The following is a 12907-nucleotide window of genomic DNA, read 5'->3' as shown; positions in this document are numbered from 1 at the left end:
TGTAATGCTAGTAATGCATGATATGATGTAAATGCTAAAGTAGATGCATATAAAAGATTATATATATGCATGTAAACTAGAAGGATGCATGTAAATATAATGCATTGAATGAAATGCATGTTGATGACATAGTCTAGAAATGCTAAATGTAATGTGCATGTTAATATGATAAGAAACCATGCTAGTAAGTGAATGCATATTAATACATATGTGTATAATGAGCATGTTGGATAAGATTCGTGTACATGTAGACTCGAGATGACAATAGGATGTCAAGTAGATCGAGTGGCACCTAACCTAGTGTTAAAGAACATAGGTTGTGAATGAATCTAGAGTAATGTGAACTAGATCGAGTGGCATCTAACCTAGTGTTATTGAACATAGGTCGAGTGGCATCTAACCTAGTGTATAAAACATAGGTTGGACATGAATGACCATGAACCTAGTGTTATTGAGCATAGGTCAAGTGGCATCTAGCCTAGTGTATAAAACATAGGTTGGACATGAATGACAATGAACCTAGTGTTGTTGAACCTAGGATGAATCATGAGTGGCATCCAACCTAGTGTTAAAGGACATAGATTATGGATTGAACCTAGAGTTAAGTAAACCTAGGTTATGTGATAGAGACGTTGAACCTAGAGTCAATTGGACCTAGGGTGAAAAGGACATTGGACCTAGATAGGTCAATACTATAGGGTTTGAAACCAACCCTTAAGCTATATGAAGTGGATTCCGGAATCCCTAGTAATGTGGCCGCACATAGAGCGGTGAAAATTGTGGTAAAAGAGATGGCAAGCGAATCATAACTGCAGGTATGTGTGGTTCTCCTCGCTTGGCAGTGATTCAACGGGTATGTGTGGTTCTCCTCGCCCGAGGTGCCATGAGAATAAGCTGGAATTGGGTATGTGTGGTTCTCCTCGTCCATTAGCTTATCGGATGATGCCGCCTAGGTTGACTTGAACCTTGCTGGGTAAGAGCGATGTGGTCGCTGCCAGATGACTAAGTCACGTCTTGAACCATTATTGGGTGAGGTACGATTAGTTCGCCGCCAGATGGCTAAGTCATGACTTGAGTTGTTGTTGGGTTCGATACGATGAGTTCACCACCAGATGGTTAAGTCAGATTTGCGGTAGGCTGTGACGGCAGCCAGGCTGATGTGCAGCCAGTGCGCGGACTATCCGCGGATGATCGACTCGAGGCCGAGTCGGGTGGTTAGCTTGGTTAGGTTAATGGAAACCTTATAAGCTAGTGATTGAGGTAAGAAACTGAGGTAATAGAGACCTTGAAGCAAGTTGAACTTGAGTTGAGAACCTAAGGTAATAGAAACCTTATAATTGAATGAAATGAGCTAAAGTTAGCAAAGTAAACGTAGAATCAACATATCTACTAGTGGTTTATACAGTTGCATAGTTGCATATATTCATATTGCATATCGCGAGGCATGTTATATGTTAGTTGCATAATTACATTACGATATATATATCTGTAGATGTTTTTGGACTAACATGATTGCAGTGCCTCCTTGGACCTATCAGTCGAGCTCTTCCCTTGGGTGGCCGTACCCACTGGAAACCATGGAGTTGGTTCTCACCCCATGTTGTTTTGGGGTGTTTCAGGTTCGCACGTGAGCGGCCCGGCGGCGCGAGGAAAGGGCGTAGCTCCATAGATAGCGCCCTACCCAGAGACCAGAGATAGCAATACCCCGTCGACATAGCCTAGGGGTTTGGAAAATGAAAAGAATACAATGTATCAATTTGTAATAAGCAAATGATGTAATAACTTAATTGCATTTGGGAGTTGGATGTAAAGTAAATGTATTATTGTGAATGCATGTAATAACTTAGGATGTGTTATGTTGTGATACTTTCCTTATGCAATCATGATTGATATCTGTTCCTGGTTGGAACCCTTGTAATGTTCATTGTATTGATTGCGACACCTAGGACGTACAGGGGAAACTCTGTCCGTTCGGCGGTCTGTCGACGTGCCCGAACTCGGCCAAATAGGCGGGGCTCGGGGCGTGACAATTGGAGACTTTGCTAGATTTTTAGAGAATTGGCTTTTGTTCAAAATCATCATTTTCTGCTCATTATTGGAAGGTTACTTTGGGACTCAATCGGCTTAGATTTTGGTTTGGGAAAGTAATTTAGGGGAACCAATCTAACTTTCTTGTTGTCCTTTGTGACAATGTAAGTGTTCTCCCTACCATCATGTATAGTGCTACGATCAAATTGCCAAGGTCTACCTAACAATAGGTGACTCACATCCATGGTAACAACATCACACCAAACTTTATCAGTATAAATTTTTCCAATAGAAAATTCAACAAAACATCTTTCAATTACAGGAAACTCATCCCCATCCTTAAACCAAACTATTTTGTAAGGTTGAGCAAGTTTTTCAGTTTTCAGTTTAAGTTTATCAACCATTTCTCTAGAGACAAAGTTTTCAGTACTTCCACCATCAATGACCAGAAAGCAAAACTTGCCTCCTGCGCTACAGATGGTTCTGAAAAGGCTACGACGCTTCCAATCATCTTGGGTAGACTTAGAGGCTAATAGGACTCGATGGATCATGAGATTTGTTTTAGTAGCATCAGGAGATTCTTCGGAAATCTCATCTACATTTTCTTGTTCTAAAGTTTCTTCCCCATTTTCATTTTCTTCATGACTTTCTATTAGATTGGCTCTAGAATCAAATTTTCTCAGAGGGCAATCAGAGGATTTATGTCCAGGTTTGTTATATTTATAACAAATGATGCCAGATTCAACGGGTTTTACACCTAAAATTCCTTTACCTTTAAGGTCTTGAACAGGTCTTGAAGAGATTTGACTATCGTTCTTTGGGATAGGGTTAGTTTCTATGGTGTTCTTTACGCTCGCACTTCCCTGATGAAAGGTCTGTCTTTTAAGTTTATTCTCAGCCTTAAGTGCATGACTATAAGCTATGTCGACCCTGTAGAAAGTTAAAAGGGCTAACTTATCTTGGATTTGAGTTTAAAGACCGGCTAGATAGCGAGCTATTTGTTGTTCTTCATCCTCTTTAAGTTCATTACGAGCTTGAAGGGTGTAAAATTCTTCAGTATATTCTTGTACCGATTTAGACCCTTATTTAAGATTGTGTAATTTTTGAAAAATAGTTTGTCGATAATCAATCGGTAAGAATTTTTCTTTAAGTTTTTCTTTCATTCTTTCCCACGAGGTAACCTTTTCTTTACCCTTTCTAACCCTATTGTTTTGAACTTGTTTCCACCACACTAAGGCATGTCCTTTCAATTTAAGGGAGACAAATTTAACCTTTTTGTCATCAGGTAATTCTTTTCATTCAAAAAATTGTTCTATTTTGTCTAGACAATCCACAAAATCTTCAGGTTGTAATTTACCCTCGAACTCACTTACATCCACTTTAATGCCCTGATCCCATCGATGTATATTTCCTTGATTTTGAAAAAGAGGATTTCTTCTAGCAGGTAAAGTACGATTGTCAAAATCAGGGTCACTTTCCGAATCTTCTCCAACTGCAGTTTGTTGTTGCATAGTTAATCTTTCCAATAGTTGTTGAATGTTATTCATTTGATTTTGCATGCTTTTCATGGAATCTTGTTGTTTCTCATATGCTTCTCTCCAATCACGAGGATTTTCACTACTGCCAGCCATTTCCAAATGCTAACAAGTTGATCAAAAAGTGATGCCCCTTTTTTTTTTGAAATATTTTGGCCCAAAGTTGAATACTAAGAAAAAGTTGTTTAGATCAAAACAAACGCTCCCACGAAAAGAACTTGCTCTGATACCAATTGATGCAAACCGAGAGGTTGCCAAAATTGAATTTTCAAGTTTACTTTTGTTTAAAGGTAAAACTAGGTTCAATTTATCAATTTCGATGAACTTTAAGCAAGGAAGCAAAAATTTCAGCAAGACAAATTAGAATCGAATCGAAGTAATACTAAGATGATGATAAACCTTCAATATATGAGATAATAACAACCAACTGAAAATACATATACTAGTTCCAAAAGGTAAATTCGGCTTTATCGGACTTAAAGCTTTAGGTTTGGTTGTTTGGCAAATATGGTTGGTAATGGTGGAAGGCTAGATTAAAAGGGGATAATAGGATATCAGGAGATGAGAGATACAAAAAGTGCACCGTTCACACGATTGCGGGGGATCCACGATCGACGAGGAGGGCGGTACACCGCGGGTAGAACTTCGGCAACGGGGAAGAAGATGAAGTAGTGATTCGGAAGAAGAGGAGGGGTAGAAGTAGAAGCCGATCTTGTCACGAGGAAGAAGCGACAACGATCAAGTTGAGGAAGAAGACGATCTCGGCGCGAGGAAGAAGCGTCGATGATCTCATCGGGAAGTAGAACACCAAGGATAAAGAGTGAGAATAGAATTTTCTATTCATCCAAATATATCTCCTTTAAGGCTTCAAGAACCATGTACTTATAGTGTTAAAAGCCCTCTGATAATAAATTATTGTCTTTTCGTTTTCAACACAACACGGTCACCCAAGAGTCATGCATAGAAAACGAAGCAATTTTGGGAATTTCAAAGGTCTTTCTTTTATTTTTTGGGGAATTCCAAAGGTCTTTTTGGGTTTTTTTTTTTGTGTTTATGGGAGAAAAGGGTTTGGGTTAGCCAAATCAACTAAAACTAAATGATTTAAGTCCGAATCAAACACGAACCTACAAAATAAAAGAAAATTGCATTCGAAAATAAAACGAGATTTATTTGCTGCATCAATGGATCATGAACAATCTAAGGAAGAAGAAGAAGAAGAAAAAGATTATGGCGATGCAAGCGATGAGAATGCAGATGAGCATGAGGATGATACTTGAAAAACGACCAAATGAGAACATTGGTACCACAATCACTTTTAAGTTTTAAGTTGAAAGTTGAAATACTTTTTTTAAAATTTGAGAACCTATATGCATGTGTTTTCTTTACTTTATTATAGTTATTTTATTTTTATATGGTTATTTTGGGATTTTTTAATGTAGAACATCAATTTAAACTAGGCAAGTAAATATTGTGTGCTCGCCTTCTTGAGGCGCGCGCCTCGCAGTGCGTCTCGCGCTTAGGCTCCAAGAGAGTCTTGCTCCTCTTTGCGCCTCGCGCCTTTTCAAACACTGCATGCAATGCTCAGCAAGATGTTGCCTGTCCCATTTCATACTTCAATCCCAACTGCCAAGTGAGCTGAAACCTTTTCTAATTTAAATTTTAATAATTAATAATATCTTTAATAGTATGAGATGGAACGGATGGCATTTTAGTGGGCATTGCATGGTTGGTATGGGCCAAGTTTCAGGCAATAATTTCTTATGTAGTGCTATTATGCAGATAAAAGTTAAAAACTTAAAAGACTTCTGAAAAGTGACCAACCAATGTTGACGTGCACATCATCATCAACTTTTATATAAAAATCAGCATCCCAAATTGCTACGGCTGTTGAAAAATATATCAGAGTCTTCGAAGACAGTTCGTGATAGCCTTCAACATGGTCCTGTGAAGGGCATTAGTACTACATGTATGCAAAACAGGGCAAGAAGGCAAACCCCCCTAAATAGGCTGCCAGATTTGAATGAGGGAGAAAACTTGCAAATATCACCCACAAAGGCCAAGCATCAAGGAATAGTACCAGTCTTAGAAAATCGCTATACTGCTCGTCTTCTGCATCAACAGTATGATCAAGCAGACTCCCGCGAGTTCCACTGTACATTGAAGTGCATGGATTGGTTAGCAGCTACAAAAAATCATTAGCAGTGGAAAAACTCATACTGATTTTACCATAGTGAAATGAAATATATTAACATAATACATATATACTATGTTAAATTATCTATTTAGTTATATTCATATAAAGTCTAATTTTCATGTCTGCACTTGGAAAAGCTTATTTCTTACATATATAAATTTGTAATTAGACAAACACACCACTTTGAAGAACACTTTCCAACCCAAATCGAAATTTTCATAAATTGAATGACTCCCCTGATTAAAATAAGAGCATTTTCAAGCAAACTACATCTCCAAGTCTCAAAGGTCCAAGTCTCAAGGGGCATACATATAAATTCAGATTTTACATAAAGGTAAATATGTAAAATGAGAACTTTGCATGGAAATACGTATGTAAAAGTCCCTATAGAATTATCAGTTGCTATCATACCTATGGCCGATCACAAAACGGACAACAATCCCCTTCTCTTTCTCCAGTCTTCTTAAATTTTCTCCTAGGAAAAATTTACCCCCAAAATATATATATACATAAATTTTGCTGATGTAGTATACTTAGAATAAGAGCTATTTAAAGGTTCTACCATGAGGCATCCATGTTTCTCTTATAGAATCTCTACGTTTTCTGCTGCTGAATGCAGTTATGATCCCCATAACGAAAAAGACCTTAGGTCGCACTTTTGAAAGCTCAATGTCTGAATCTGCAGAAATCAGTGACTTTTCCTGTTTAGTAGCTCGTGCAGCTCTAGCTGCCGCTAGACGCATCTCTAAGTTAGATATAGTTTTGTCTAAAGTCCTGCAAAACAGAAGATGATTAGTTATAATAGAAAAATTCAAATTCTGAGAATACTGAAAGCACAAAAATTTTAGGATGTGCACTAACACTAAACGAGAGAGAGAGAGAGAGAGAGAGAGAGAGAGAGAGAGAGGATAAAAAGACAAGTAGAATCTCAAAGGTCTGTAGTAGATTACATGATCACATCATGAGTTTGTGATACGTGATTAAGTATTTCTCCAATATGAATGGAGTTCTGCTGAAATATCAAAAATGTGATTAGTTAGCTATACGTATTTCATGCATACAACTGCATGGTGCAAGGCCAACAAATAACATACAAATGTATGCAGTTACAACAAAATTGAGAAAGCATACTAACAAACAAAAGTACTATAGAAAAGGGAGATAAATATAGCATTGGGAATTCTGTAGCACTTACTTTTCTTTGACATGGAATATAAACTTCGGATAGTCTAGTTTGGGTCCTTTCCACAAATAAAGCTTTTTCATTTAGCTTGACAGGCTCAGGAACACTCCAAATCCTGCAAAATTCAAAGAAACATAATATGTTATATTTAAAACTATAAAAACAGGTGCAGCGATCCTATCATCAAATTTGGCTGAAGGATCAATACGATTATGTTAAGGAAACAATATTCCTGCAACATTGAATCAAGAGAAAGTCACAACAAGCAAAACAAACGTCACAAAGAACTAGATGAAAAAGTAATTTTGAGAAAAAACACACTAACCTACAAAGCAACTTTCTCCAAATTAATTGGTGTTGGTGAGTATATGAACTCTTTTTCTTTGTTACGCTGGATGTCAGGTACAGCATAAAAACAAACTATACAAAAAATGTAGAGACCTAAGTTTCAAAAAATTTTACGTGGGGTGACAAAATGAAGCAACTAGTAGAGCAACAAGGATGTCAACCAACAAGCCGGCGTGTGGTTCCACATAAAAGAGGCACGCTAACCATTTTCAAGCCGGAACACAGTTTTCCGAGCATTTGGTCACCCATGAAATGCTTTCTCATGAAAAATAGCTTTATGCATATTAAGGGAACTTGTTTACATATTCCATTTTTTGAAGTGGAAAATGCAGACTGAACATTGAAGATACCCCTCTTTCTTACTCATATCAGTATATTCATTTTTCTTTTCTGCAAGCCAAACAGGTATCCTTTTGAAATCTGTTCTCATCTTATGCAGACCAAATGCCTTTAAATACGAATTTAATTTTCCATGGAAAATACAGATTACATGGAACCAAACACCACCTATATTCCTTATTTCTTCAGATAAATGAACAAGGCATCTTTCTTCTTTTCATGTTTTACAACATTTTAAAGCCAGCTGCATATGAATCTAGCCAAAGAGCTAGAGTTTAAACGGTAGTCATATTCCGGTCCAAATATAAGAATCTCAACAGAGAATTAGCACAAAAGAATCATTAATAGCTGCTACTGCAATTCATTTAACGCACGTGCTGCAGATCGCATCATTGTTGTGAATTCGGGCCTACTTTGCCCTGCCATAAGATGTGGTGCTGTTAGCAGTTCTACCAGGAGATGCATTATATCTGTCATAAATTAGAAGCATGAAATGGGAGCTTCTCCTTTCGAGACACAGAATCGACGGCAAAAGCTTTCATTCTTTTCTCTTTGCCAGCTGCTCAACTAAAGACTCCTGAAACCAGAAGCAGAGGCAGGGCCAAAAATCGAAGCTAACACACTTACGTTGAGCAATCCTTCCGCTCTTCTTCGGAAAAGAAGATTAAAGCAATGGTGTCCACCCGCAAGCAGATTTTACCCAGGACAAGCAACCAAAAAAAAAAAAAAAAAAAGAAAATGAAATAAATAAAAAATAAAAAGCAAGGAACAAGACAGCAGCACACACAAATCATGAAAAACCAAGCAAAGAAATGGTCCAATCTTCGATCAAGGTTTCCCTCCCACGGCAACAGTAAAAACTCATTCCCGACCAAAACTCAGTTCATTAACAGAGCAAACGCTCCCAATCCAAATCCAATCCCAATCCCAATCCCAATCCCAATCAATTGAGAGAGAGAGAGAGAGAGAGAGAAAGCAGGATAGGCATTACGCACCTGTTGATAACAAATACGCCGAAGACGAAGCAAGAGGCGCAGAGCGCGCAAACCCATCTCGCCGGAACCCCTCCCGCCGCCGACGCCTTCTGCGGCCTCGCCGCAGCCGCAGCCGCCGCCGCCGGCCCCATCAAAATGCGGCCCTTCCTCCTCTTCTCTAAACCCTTTCTTAATTTCTCGATCTACTCGCACCGGAACTTTGGCTCTCCAATAATGATAAAAAAAATAACAGCACTAAAAGACGCAAAGGCGCCATTGCCGAGAAAGAGAGAGATAGATGTAATGTAAGATTGGATTTGGGTTTGGGGCCGCTCGGCGACAGCTCTTATTAATGGCCGCTCCGCATTCGTAATTCAACTCAGCGGGGGGCTTTTTTTTTATTTTTTTTTTTTTGAATTTGGTTTTCCGAAAAAATTTTATTTTAAAAATAGTCCCAACAAATTTATATTTATAAAAATAATTTTCATCATGTCATACAGACGTCACGTCAGTGCCACGTGAGCGGGACTGAAGCCAGTGTGTTAAGTTGAACACGGTAAATTATTCATCGTGTCTAAACACGGTGAATAATATCTTTACTGAATACGGTGAACGATTTTCCGTGTTTAGTGTATTACTTATTAGTAAACTTAGGTGAATACACGACTTAGGTAAATTAAGGAACTTAGGGTGTATTTGGTTCGAAGTTAGAATCAGAATCAAAATAAGCTAAAATCGGAATTGGAAGACTCATTACCTAATTTGTTTGATTCATCACCTTAATCGGAATCGAAATAAATTATTCCCATTGTCGTTGTTTAATTTAAATAGATATAAAAAAACGTAATCAAATTAATATATTAACTTTATCTTTATAATATATTAATTTAAATTAAAATTAAACTTTGAAGTTGAGTGCATAATTCAAAATATGAAACTAAATTTTGATTTATTCAAATTCAAACTTAAAATTACAATTTAAATTTTAATTTGAATCCATAAATTTAATTTAAGTTTGAAATAAATTTGAATAAAACTTTATATAAATTAAAATTTAATTTAAATTCAAATTCATAAGTTAGATTCGAAATACTTAATTAAATTTTAATTTTTAATTTAAGTTCAAATTAAAATTTAAAATTATATATTTAATTTTTAAATTTTAACTCATATTTTAATTAAAAAAGTTTAAATTTAAATCCAAAATAATATCTATTCGTCCGGATTCAATTTCATCTTGCATATTAGCTGGATTGAAAAGAGGTGATGAACTTTGAATGAGTGGATAATTTCCAAATTTAAAAAACCTAATTTGATCTATCAAATGCAAACTTAAAATACAATTAAATTTTAATTGAATCCATAAATTTACTTTAAGTTAAATAAAATTTAATAAATTTAATAAATTCAAATTCATTTAAATCAATTATAATTTAGATTTGAAATAGATAAATTTTATTTAACCAGTTCAAATTAAAATTTAAAATATTATTAATTTCTAGATTAAATCTATTTTAATTAAAAAAGTTGAAAAATAAAATTTAATCTAATAAATATCCATTCGCCGGATTCAACTTTCAATCCGGCCTTATTAAGCCGAATTAGAGAAAGAGTGATTGGGGAGTCCCATTCCACTCGGAATCAAATCAATGGATCCGCGTACACTAAACACCTCACAAACGGATTCCGCCTTTTATTTTCACGATTGACCGATTCGATTCCAGTGAAAAAGAGTGAACCAAACTGCCTTAGGGTCCAAGAACAGTATAACCATTCATTGTGCTCTGACGCGGGAACATTCATCGTGTCTAAACTCGTGATAGAACACAATCACTAGCTGAATTCATTGCATAAAGCATATACTCGACGATTTTAGAGTACGACATGTACTAACTGAAGGGATGATCAATACAAGTGAACAATGAAGATATTCTACTGTTCACTTTTGTGTTGCCAATCACATAAATCCCCATTTTCATATATGTCATACTATAGTTCTTCACAATGAACATAGTTATTATGGCTAGTTCTCTTTGTATAGTCGCATCCTATCGTAAGCTTATGAACCGCAAGTTCCAACTCCGTCCAATCGTCGTATGATCCATCATATGACACTATACTTCCCACTGGAGAAAAAAAAGGGACACCAAATACGCATATTTGCAAATGTTATGGCAAGCGTGAATAGAATAGGCAAGTGTAGTATATTGTAAGGATGAAATTTTGCATGTAAGCCTAAACTCTCTGTATAATATTTGTGTGTAATTTAATTACATAAGCGCCGCAAGATTTCAGGAAAAACATTAACATGGGAAGTACGGATCATTAAAATCCTTAAGGTAAAGTATCACGATTTTTCGAAGAGCTATAGTAGATAGCTCCTCTGCGGGCGTCGACTCCGTTCATAGCATCAATAGCTACATTTCATTCGTTCAGCATCGGACCAATGGCAACTGACCGGATATTGATGATGCAGATTTTCGAGAAATAAGTGAGTTTTATCGACAAAAGTTTTCGTTTCATTCATTCTTGCATTTCAAACCCTTGCATGCATGGACCTGGAGTTGGTGAGGATGTCTCAGTCTACTGGGTAGGGAATCAAATTCACTTTGAATTAAACTTTAGTATTACACTTGAATGCGCGTGTTGGAAATTGGAGATATGTTTGTCGCAATTCAGTAACCAAAACAGATGAAACAGTTTAATTAAATGCCCAGTCGTTGCTGAAGCCTGGCGCAATCCATCGAAATCGACGGATAGATCTTCGGGAAACGAAATCTCGCTGAAGTCGAACTGGCAAAAGAAAAAATTGCGAACAGGTCCCCATATTTTATTGTACCGTTTTTGCGGTTTTGAACGTCGAGAGTGCGATGCAAAGACAACGTGTTCGAGGCTGGACTGTAAATAATCAACCTGAGGGTTCGGCTGCAAAAATACTTTGTATAAATAGGGTTGTAGGTTTTCATGTTCAAAACCCTAGCCCTAAGCCGAACATCCGCTTCCCCAGCCAACCAGCTGACCTCACCTTTCCCTGCCTCTCACGTGCTCACTCCCCCATCCGCAAGCTGCTCCGCCGCCGACAAACCTACCTCTCAACTTCCTCTCATTTTGTTCCCACCACCGGCCTTGCCCCTAGTCACCCTAACCTATGAGTCTCAACCTCCGTCCGCCATCTCGGTCTCCCCCTGCCCCCTCCGTCCCCGTCCGAAGCTCCTGGCGGCCAACCGAACCACTAATCGAGCTCCTCAGCCCAACTGACGGCTGCGTGTCCCCCCCCGCCGATATACCGCTATCATTTTGGTCCGTTCGGCGCGCGGCGTACGACTGAACGACAGCACCTCTCATCTGTCCGCCAAGGCCTAAGCACCAAGATCATGTACAATTAAGCACCCAGGAATTTGCTAAATAACATACATGATCAAATACCGATGACACACACGTCAATACATCTAGAGACAAGAACCCAATATAACGTCACCCGCGAGCCAGCTATTTGTCGTTTCGGGCACGCAACAGATCGCCGAACACAAGTTTTTCTCTGTACTGCATCGAGCTCCCCTGTTACGTCAAGCATAACATAAACTATGTGGAAGTTCCAACCAGGAACACATTTAACATAAGATATGCTAAATGAAAGTATCAAACACATAACACATTCTATATATACATGCATACATTCATACATTACATCACAATCTCATTAGATTCTATATTAGCTTTCACTTAACTACCATACAACCGATTAACATGATATCAACCTTGATTCTTTCATTCTTTACTCCTTAATAACACTCGGGTACCGTATCTCTGTCTCGTGGTAACGGCTAACTATATCTACCCCTCGCCTCATCGCCGGCGCCCGCCTCCACAGATGACCTGACACCAAAACAACGTGGGTGAAACAACTCCATGTTCCCCGTGGATACGAGTCAATCCAAGGAAAAAAGCTCGTACCAATAACTCAAGGGAGTCAACTGCAATTAGTTCAATAAAAACAGATAGATATATCTCTTTATATGCACTAATAAAACATGCTTGCCTTACGAATGCAATAATGCCCATGCTATATCGAATCACCAACATACATCAATGAAGATTTTAACTTTCTATCATGCTATTCATACTTCCATAATTTTATAACTCTGTACACTTTACAATCATTGTTACTTACTCTAAGGTTTCCTCTCTAGCGAACTAACCACCCGAACTCGGTCTCGATCAATCAACTGCGAATTCGCACCAATACAGGCTCGGTAATTGACGTCTCAGCATACACGTCAGACCCAACTCGCACTCGACAGGAATA

At 37.8% G+C, this 12907-nt stretch overlaps 1 pseudogene; it reads right to left on the bottom strand.

The window, feature by feature from the left end:
- The window catches only part of LOC109728648, a 64083-nt pseudogene that overhangs the window by 31592 nt on the left and 19584 nt on the right, over positions 1-12907 (bottom strand).

Source organism: Ananas comosus, linkage group 24 (assembly GCF_001540865.1).
Source record: "Ananas comosus cultivar F153 linkage group 24, ASM154086v1, whole genome shotgun sequence".
In the NCBI taxonomy this organism is placed as follows: domain Eukaryota; kingdom Viridiplantae; phylum Streptophyta; class Magnoliopsida; order Poales; family Bromeliaceae; genus Ananas; species Ananas comosus.
Note: the sequence above shows the minus strand (reverse complement) of the source record. Positions and strands in the feature narration are given on the sequence as shown.